Raw genomic sequence first — 10,557 nt, forward strand, 5'->3', positions numbered from 1 at the left:
AAAGACCCACCTCCAAGCTCTGCTGCTCTTTTTGTTTTGAGACTGGATCTCTCCGTGTAGCCCTGGCTGTCCCGGAACTCACAGAGATCTTCCTGCTTCTGCCTCAAGGGCTGAGATTAAAGGTGTGCACCACCACACCTGCCTCTGCTGCTCTAGTCCAGGGCAAGCTTCTCGTCTGTGGGTCCAGCATTATGTTTATTTATTTATTTATTTATTTATTTATTTATTTATTTATTTATTTATATATTTTTTTGGTTTTTCGAGACAGGGTTTCTCTGTGTAAACCTGGCTGTCCTGGAACTCACTCTGTAGACCAGGCTGGCCTCGAACTCAGAAATTCACCTGCCTCTGCCTCCCAAGCGCTGGGATTAAAGGCGTATGCCACCACTGCCAGGCAAGGCATTATGTTTTATTATGTTGTCACTATTTTTATTACATTTATTTATTTCTGTGTACAAGTGTGCACATGTGCACAGGTCATGCATGTGCAGAAGATGACCCTCAAAAGTCACCTCTCTCCTTCTACCATTCGGGTCCCAGAGATCAGATTTGGGTTATCAGACTGGACGGCAAGAGCCTTTATCTACTGGGTTCTCTCACAGGCCCAGGTTTCTGTGTTCTTATCCCCACACCACACCAGGGAGTGAACTCAACGCATGGTACATGCTCTGTTACTGGGCCAAGCCCCACCCCTTATTTATCCATATTTTGAAGCAAGGCCCTGTACGTGTAGTCCTAACTTTCAGCCCTCCTCCCTCTGTCTCCTGAGTAGCTGGGATCTCAGGCATGAAGCACCGTGCTGGCAATATGTCCTCTTGATGACAGCTGAGGTCCTCCCACTTCTGCTGTCTGGTGGTTCTAAACCTCAAAGCCCACCCCGCCCAGATCAGTGAGGTGGACGGGCCTGGTGACCAGAAAGCAACCCTCCTCCAGGAAGAATCCGGATCTGTGTGTGTCAGGTGTGTGCAAGAGCTTGCCACGCCCCCTCCTGTGCCATTATAGTCACTTAGCACAGAAAGTCACAGCTGGGGACACTCTAGAGGACGATTCACTGTAGTAAGCCCTACCAAAGGGCAAAGAAATCAGAGGCCTGGAGAGAACAAGGGTCTAGTCCTCTGTCACTCCACAACCACAAGCCAGGCTGGGACTGGGGACAGGTACCTGATGACCAATCAATCCCAGGGCCCAATTTAGTCATTAAGGACCCCACAGGTCTGTTTCACTATTGGCCTTTGGTTATGGATATGTGAGAAAGTCCTTCTTAGAGTAGGGCATCTGAGGGCAACCTCTTTTTGAACCTGTCCCCTGGCTGGCTCTTGAAAGGTACTGAAGATGAGAGGGCATTCAGAAGATACCCAGGAAGGGCTCAAAGACCCTGGGTGGACCCGCCTCATCCGTTTTCTAGGGTGATAACTGCTTGATGTCTCCCCTTCACGCACACCTGGGACACTGGAAGAAAGCCCGGAGCCCGTGGAAGAGGCCCGAGATCAGATATGAAAAAGTGAGCTACTCAACTGACCTCCCCCCCCCCCCAGCAGGTGGTGAGCGAGGCTGGAAGCTACTCCAGCCCCGTAACCTGAAGCAACAACGGAGGTGCAATTAGACCAAGGGGTCTGAGTTTGGTGGGGCCTGAGAGTCCTCAGCTAAAACCCCCCTAAGTCAGTTCATTGGGGCCTCAAAGGGTCCAAGATCCGAAAGAAGCCACAGGATGTGTGTAGGGAGAGTGCCAGGCCAGGGAGGCGGGGCTAATTCTGTCAAGGGTTCTGGAAGGGGAAGTTGCCAGGTGGGCCATGGAGGGAAGGTTAGGGCAGCCTGAGGGGTGTTTGGACCTGGGGCTTGGCCTTGGGAGCTTGGATCTTGCAAGCTATATGCAAATCATTTCCGGTCTCAGGGCCACAGCCGCTGGGCTGCTGAAGAGGGGGGATTGTGGCAAGCACTTTCTTTGGGGTGGGGGGGTGGGGGGGTGAGGGTAGTTCTGTTCATGTATATGATCTTTGGAACTCTGTGCTAGCAGTGCTCTCAGGGTGGGATAGGCAGGCAGCTCTACCTTAGCCAGCACTGAAGGAGTGTGGTAAACATCCCCTCCCAGGTTCAGTTCTGGCTCCATACAGGATACTCCCATGGACCCAATGGGCTTCGGTTGTTGGTTGACATGTGTCTCTTCTCTCATTCTGCATAGTGGGGCCTTCCTGGTTTATGCAGAAAGAATGTTTCCAGGGCATATGCTCAACAGGTCCAGGCCCTCAGGCCTGAGCAGCCCTAAAAGCCTTGACTTGTCCTGAATCTCCCACAGGCCTCTTGAGGGTCTGCCCAGATTGGGGTGGGGGTAGTGGGGACAGCAGGAAAGGCTCCGAATAGGTGGGTGGGGAGGAGATATAAGAGACTTGAGGGGGCTTCACTGACCCTGTCATCCTGGGTCTTTTTTTCTCAAGAGGCCTGTGGGAGATTTTGGTTTTTCGAGACAGGGTTTCTCTTTATAGTCCTGGCTGTCCTGGAACTCACTCTGTAGACCAGGCTGGCCTTGAACTCAGAAATCCGCCTGCCTCTGCCTCCCAAGTGCTGGGATTAAAGGCGTGCGCCACCACCGCCCGGTTCATCCTGGGTCTTAAAGTGGCGGAAGAGAGGCCAGGACATTAGGAGCCAGTCAGTTCCCATACCACTGTCCCCAGTATGTGCTACTGGTCAGTGAGGGGAGAGACTGGAAGTCCCTTCTAGAAACAGGATGCTAACCTCAGTTGATCATCACCTTGGCTGCAGCAGCCTTCACACACAGCTGTAAGCATCTCTGGAAACAGTTTTTTGTTTGTTTTGTTTTGTTTTGTTTTAACCTTCTTGTTGGAAGTGACAATTCTGTGTCTGTGTAGCTAAAGATGACCTTGAACTTCTGACCCTCCTGCCTCCCGCTTCCCAAGTGCTTAGATCACAGGCGTGCTCAGCCAAGCCTGGCTTTTTGTGACGCTGGGGACTGAATCCAGAGCTGAGTGCAAGCTGACTGAACTACAGCCTCAGCCTCAGAGGTCGCTTTTAAACAGAAAACACGTGACCTGAAAGGCGTGGCTGTTTGTCGGCTGTGTTTTGAGACAGGGTCTCCTGTAGCCAAGGACAACCTGCTTCTGTCTCCCAAATGTTGGGGCTGAAGGGCAGTACCTCCACACTCAGTTTGGGTGTGTTTTTATTACTGGGGAATGAACCCGGGGCGTTTATTTCTGTTTAGTTTTTAAATTTTCTTTGTTTTTTTAGGCCTTTTGGAGACACGGTCCCACCTAGTCCAGGCTTACAGGCCAGGCTCTCCTTGAGCTCCTGGTCCTCCAGCCTCTATCTCCCAGATGCCACTACATAAGATGCTTTCTTTTTTTTACTTTTAATAGAGTCCCTTTAGAACCACACGGGGGACCCTGATCAAGCAGCCTTAGAGACCAGAACCATTATCCAGTGGTTCCTTTTACATTTACTTATTTATTTTGTGTGGAGGCAGCACATGCTGCATCCAGAGTCAGCAGGAATCTGTTCTCTTTCACTGTGGGTTCTGGGGAATCGAACTTAAGTCATCAGGTTTGGTGGCAAGCACCTTTGCCCACTGAGCCTTCTTGCCGGCACTCCTCAGTGGGTCTGTGGGGTCTCTTTTACTTATCAAAAAGCAAAACCCCAACTGTGGCTTTTAAACTACTTATTAGGGGCTGGATAGACGGCCCACTGCTCTTCCCGAGGACTTATGTTTGATTCCAAGCACCCACATGGCTGCTCCCAAGTGCCTGTAATTCCACCTCTAGGGCTTCTGCTAACCTCTGGCCTCCGTGGCCACCGTACATACATGCTGTGCAGAAACGTATGAAGGCAAGACACTCATCCACATTATATATATTAAGATGCTTGCTTTGCTGGGTGAAATTGTAATATCAGTTCTTGGTAGGCAGAGGCAGGGAAATCACTGAGAGATCTAAATAGGGAGTTTCAGGCTAGCTAGGACTAGCACGATCCTGTCTTGGAACAAAAGATGAGAGCTTTCAGTTTCCTGTAGTTTCATAGACACAAACAAATCTGTCTCAAATGCCCTTCCCCCAAGTGTCACAACTATTCATCCTATGAGGAAGTTCAGATGCTGCCTCTTCCAGGAAGCCCTTCTTGACTATGCCTTGCAAATACCAGCTGCCTCTGCCTGGCCAATGCTCAGAGCACCTTGAAAACAGCCATGCCAACTACACCATCCCTGCGTCCAGGGCTTGGCAGTAAACCAGTGGCCATCAGGGATGATAAAGAAATAACTTCTACAGTGCTCAGGTTGTCCCCCCGCACTGGATGCCTCTCCTGATCCCAGGCTACCTGCCCTAAGTCTCCGCCCCGCCTCCTCCCAGCAGCCTGCCTGGGTTGGCATCAGGAAGGAAGGGAGTGGACAGTGGGCGAGGCGGATGTGGCAGGCCAGCTCCGTTTTTGGCAGGTGAGGTGTCCCACCTGGAACAGACTCGCGGCCTGGGCACCAGGGATACTCACCAGGGGGATGAAAGTCAGCAGGGGCCGGACTCGGGGCCGGGCTTTCAGCGTGGCCGTTCCAGATTCGCTCACAGTGTTGAACCGATTGTCTCCATAATAGATCCCGTCTATGGAGGGCGGAGAGGGACACAGTGAGCTGGGGGCGTCAAAGAAGGACACAAGGCCACCTGCAGATCCCAGCGAGGAAACCAAGCCTTGGGGTTGCTGGCTCTGAATCTCTAACACAGTGAGATCCCATGGGTGGAACTGTGCTCGTGTCAATGCCAAAGTCGTGTCATGGAGCAGACTAGGGGTGGGTTCTTGAGGCTTTGGCCCACAGCTGCCATCACTCTGCTGACACCCTCCCCGTACACCCTTCCAGCCCCCCACATTCACACAGCTCCTGCTCCGAGAGCCAGCCAGGTCGAGGAGGCCAGGAGAAGCTTATCTCTGAGATTTCTCTCAAGTGCTTGCATTGCTAATCTGGAACAAGTGGAGCAGAGAAGCCACCTGCTGTCCCCCGTGGCCAACACCCCAGCTCTTGTACCCCTCTAGGTCAAGCACTTCCTGACCCCAAGGACGCACATTACCAATGTGTGTTACGTGTGTCTGTGTGTGGCGGTCCATGTGTGTATATGCATATGTGTGTCCTTGTTTGTGTGTCTCTGTGTGTTCGTGTCTGTGAGTGTGTGTTTGTTTATGTGTATGTGTGTCTTTGTGTGTCCTTGCATGTGTGTGTGTGTCCGTGTGTGTCTGTGTGTCTCTGCCAGTCTTCCTTCAGTGTTCCCTTGACGGCAGAATATAGAGGGCAAAAGAATTAGTGCAGCAAAAATACATTTAAAAAATCCCATGCCGGACAATGGTGGCGCACGCCTTTAATCCCAGCACTTGGGAGGCAGAGGCAGGCGGATTTCTGAGTTCGAGGCCAGCCTGGTCTACAGAGTGAGTTCCAGGATAGCCAGGGCTACACAGAGAAGTCCTGTCTCAAAAAAAAAAAAATGCCAGCTGACACTGGCTGTACACGGTGTGAAACCTTCTCAAGTCTCAGTTGTCCCATCTGCCTGATGGAAGTGACAGTGTCAACCTTATATGACAGCTATGGGGTAACAGCCAGTACACAGAGGGACTGAACTAATGTGATCCCTAACCCTGAGGGAAGATGACACAGGATAGACCCTCCAGACCCTCCAGGTTCCTCCAGACCCTGCTCTGGGCTGTATCTAAAGCCACGGGCCTGTGAGTTGCAATGTTCCTGTTCTCAACCAGTCTTTCTCATGACCTTTGACACCACTGATAAGAAGTCACCATTTCCTCCCACGTTCGTGCCGTGCGTACTGTCACATCCAAAGGCCTCCTGCTTTGTGGGTCATAAGTACAGAAGGCCGTTGTCCTATTCGACAGACCCGAGGGAATGAGGGACCTTCTCCTCTCCAGCCAGAGAGGAAAGAGGTCAGAATCACAATTAAATAAAGCCCAGTGTGGTGGTACACGCCTTTAATCCCAGAACTCAGGAGGCAGAAGCAGGTGGAGTTCCAGGCTAGCCAACTCTACATGGAGAGACCTTGTCCAAAATAAATAAATCTCAACGAGCCAGAATCCCATTTTAGGAGGCGACTGCAAGAAAACCCAATAATTTATTCAAAAGAGACTGAGCCATGCTGGTGGGCTGCTCGCTGGCTAAGACTGCATTGCTTCCCGAGCCCACTGACCTGAGTTCGGTCCCCAGGACCCACACGGTGAAAGGGAAGAACCGACTCTTGCAAACTCTCCTCTCATCTCCATGCATATGACCTGGCATGCACGCTCATGTGCACACACACACACACACACAAATACCACCTAAATAATATAAATTTAAGATTTTAAAAAAATGTAATTTGGGGCTGTAAAGATGGCTCAGTGGTTAAGAGCACTGATTGCTCTTCCAAAGATCCTGAGTTCAATTCCCAGCAACCACGTGGTGGCTCACAACCATCTGTAATGGGAGCCAATGCCCTCTTCTGGTGTGTGTGAAGACAGCTACAGTGTATTCACATTCACATACACAAAATAAATAAATCTTTTATAAAGATGTAATTTTAAAAGGGAGACTGGGCTAGCCAGGGAGACTGGGCTAGCCAGGGAGGGTCTTGGTGCACCTACCCCTTTACCCACAGCCAAAGGCCTCCAGAAGGATCTAGGGTTTTGGATGTGCCATAGGTACCCAGTAATGGGAGGTGGCAGACTGCATTCGAGACTCTCCACCTCCCCAGGGTGCCCAAATAACAGCTCCACTGTGCCACCATTGTTCCAGAACACAGTTCCCGGCACACTGGCTGTGAACATGATGCCCTGGTCTGGCTCACCAGGCTCTGGTCTGTGGACTGTAGTACAGACCATGGGGGGAGCATGCAGCAGAGAAGCTGACTGCCAAAGCCCACAGATGGCTAGAACAGAGCCTGATCCCGTCATGTGCCCGAGAGGATGGGCTTTCTGTCTCCACCGTCTCACAGGCTTCACGACCCAGCCTTGACTCCTGGGCACTGTTGCTGGCATTGGTCTGTGGTGGCTTCACCTCTCAAGTTCTGGTGCTCGAGGGACTGATGACGCAGGAATGCTAGGAGCTCAAAGCCAGCTTAGGCTATTCAGTGACTTCTAGGCTAGCCTGGGCTACACTGAGACCTTGTCTCAAAAACTTGGACTGGTGAGATGGCTCAGTGGGTAGAAGTACCAACGGCCAAGGCTCACAACCTGAGTTCCCCAGGACCCACAACATACATGTATACATGTATTTATGAACACACACACAGAGTATGAGAAAGAGGAAGAGGAGGAGGAAGAGGAGGAAGAGGAGGAGGGGGAGAAAGAGACAGAGAAAGAGACAGAGAAAGAGAAAGAGAAAGAGGAAGAGAAAGACTCCTTATGCATTGCTGTTGTGAAACCCAGAGACCCACCCGATTCTGCCTCCTGAGTGCTGTGATTAAAGGCATGCGTCATCAGGGAACTCTACCCGGAAGGGACCCGTGGGCAGACTGATAGGCTCTGTCCAGGCCCTCTTCCACCTAAGTGTCAGTCCCTGTGTGTGAGGGTCACCATCAGCAGAGGACTGTGTGGCCACCACAAGCCAGCTCTTTCAGAAGCTCAAGGTCAAATTGTTTTTTTCTCCCCAGACTCAAGGTCAAGAAGCAAACTACATAGAATGTCAGAAGCCCCCCCAAGTGGGGCTTCCTCGTGAAGTAGCTGAACCCTGTGGATCACAGAGTCAAGAGCACTGGAGTGGGTCCTCCCGAAAAGCAGCCTCTTCTACAGGCGGGGGCAGGGAGGAGATGAAGAAGGAGGTGAGGGGGGTACCAGGAAGGAGGCTGGACAGGGCTCAGTCAGAAAACCAGGCCCTGTCTTCTCTGCATTGCAGCATCTTTACTCAGTCTGACCGCTGGAAGGGGCTCTGTGCCCCAAAGCTCCGGGAGTGTCACACATGCCCCGGCTGGGGAGGCAGGAGGATCTGGGAGGCCAGAAAGGGCAAAGACCTGCACGCAGAGTGGAAAGCTTCCAGGGGAAAGGGTGTCCTGAGGAGCTGAGAGCCTGTGACCAAGGGGTTGCCTTCTTGGCCCATGGAGAGACCAAGGCCCACAGTAGAAGGTACTGGATCAGAGCCACAAAGCCTAACAGTCTCTAACAGGCATGCCTGTCTCTCCGGCCTGGGGTGGGGCGTGTGAGCGCGCGCGCTTGTGTGTGTGTGTGTGTGTGTGTGTGTGTGTGACCTGGAGGATGCCTTAGGGAAGCCAGGGACTCACCATAAGCTGCCTGCGGACTCTTGAGTCCTTTCCTACTCCCCCACCCAAGAGGAGTCCCTGAAATCTCCTGTCTGTTCCCACAGAACTCAGGTTGAAAGCCTTTTGGTAAAATGCTTTCTGTTCCTTGGGCCAAAATCTGGTGATGGATCTCCATGGTCACTGAGGTCAAGATATTCTGGGACAGTGACTTAGCTTGTATACTCTCAATTCCAGATCTGTCCATAGTAGCAAAAAAAAAAAAAAATCAATAAATTAATGACTAACATATCAAGTTACTGAGATTGATTGAGCAAATATTAAGCATACACTATGACCTACATACTTCTTTTCTTTAAGAAAGGTCTTGCTCTAGCCCAGGATGGTCCAGACCTCACTGGCTTGAGCTACCCAGCCTGGTGTAGACGCTATTCTTTATCTTACAGTCCTAGCAACTGAACGCAAGCTTGGAAGGGTTCCTATAAGGTAGAAGTCATTATCCCCATTTTACAGGTGGGGAAACTGACGCAGGGAAAGTGCCGGAAGTTTATAGGTATTTCCGCATAGGAAACCACTGTGCTTCCTACTGGAGCCATAGTAGACGCCAGGCTCCCATCCTATGCTAAGCTCTCACGTGCCCCGTAGGGGAAACAGTGCGTGTGCGAGCGCGTGCGCGTGTGCCATAACGTGCATGCGGAGACCAGGGACCGCTTTGCAGGTTTTCTCCTCCCACCGTTACATGGGTTCCAGAAGCTGGAGAGAAGTGAAACCTTTCCTCGGTGTGTCATCTTGCCAGCCAGGAGAAATACTTAAGGGTCTCCATTTTGATGAGGAACCAGAAGCTGGAAGATGTCATATGACCACAGTACCACATCTGGCTAACAAGAGGGGCCAGCACTCAAGGGCCAGCAACGTGACTGGAGTCTGATCCCTCTGGTCACAGGCAGCGCGGCAGCGGAAGAATGCAGGGTTTGAGGGTCTCCTATGGTTGGTGTAGCCCGCGGGGAGGACCTAGGAGGTACTTCCGGGTTCACAGCTCAGTTGCTCTAGGCAATACCTATAAACTTCCGGCACTTTCCCTGCGTCAGTTTCCCCACCTGTAAAATGGGGATAATGACTTCTACCTTATAGGAACCCTTCCAAGCTCGTGCCAGTGAAGCCATCAGGGGTAAGAGCAGAGCTAGAGAGCCCCATAAATGTCAGGCCCCCCTGCCCCGTGACCTCTGGAGTACTGGCCACAGGTCTATTGCGTTTCAAGCGCTAAGGAGGAATGGAGTCTTAGCTTAGGAGACATGTGGCTTTGACCCAGAGTAGCCTGGAACCCTCCAACATGCCTCCCCCTGCATCCGCCACGCTCACACTGCAGACACAAACCGGGCGCTGGTACAGGGGGTTGGGGGCCGGGCAGGCGGGAAGGTGGAACAGCCAGTTTCCCACCGCTGGAGGAGCACAGGCTTCCCAGCGCAGCAGCAAGGGGTGGCCATGAGAATGTGGCCCACAAATGACATTAATGAGGCCCTTCCTCGCTAATTAGCAGGTTCACATGACAGGAACCTGAAAAGGCCAGTTTGTCCCAGCAAGCCCTAGCAGGCCTGACCTAAGCACCCTTTGTCCAAGGGCACAGGGGACGCTGAAGTGTCAGCTGGGGTGGAATGGAGGTAGGGCAGCGGGGCCCAGAGCAGAGGAGGTGACACACGGTGGCATCTCAAAGGACACCAGTCTTAGCACAGGGTCCGAAGAAGACAAAGGTAACCCTTTCATTCTCTAGGGAAGGGCCTGTTTGGGGGGGGGGGCAGAACAGCTAGATGACATCACCTGGAACTTGCTAGAAACTCTGAACCTCTCCCATTCCAAAGCTGTCCACTCAGGAACCGGCTCTGAACAAGAGCCCCGAGATCGGGCGCACTTTGATGCTTTCCCCTCAGCACAGTGAGGACTCTTGATTTGGGAAGATACGTAATAATAACGGGTTTCACAAGCTCAGGTGATGGGCCGATAGGACGGGTAGTATTCAGGTTACGGGTGTGTTCCACGGGAGAGAGCTGCCTAACTTGAGTAGGTCTTGGGGTTCAATCGCTGACACCTTGGGAGAAAGAAAACACTGACATGTCATTATTAACTCACAGGCTGCAGCTGTCTGCAGGGTCAAGGAGACTCTGCTTTCTGGGTTAGCTACGGCAAAAAGAGGGATTTCCATCATGGGAGCACAGTGGAGGTTAGAGAGACAGAGAGGAGAGCATGTGTGTGTGTGTGTGTGTGTGTATGTGTGTGTATGTGTAGTATGTGTGTGGGGTGTGTGTGTGTGTATGTGTATGGTGTGTGTGTGTATGTGTGTGGTGTA

Source organism: Grammomys surdaster, unplaced genomic scaffold (genome assembly GCF_004785775.1).
Source record: "Grammomys surdaster isolate TR1022 unplaced genomic scaffold, NIH_TR_1.0 169, whole genome shotgun sequence".
Classification (NCBI taxonomy): Eukaryota; Metazoa; Chordata; class Mammalia; order Rodentia; family Muridae; genus Grammomys; species Grammomys surdaster.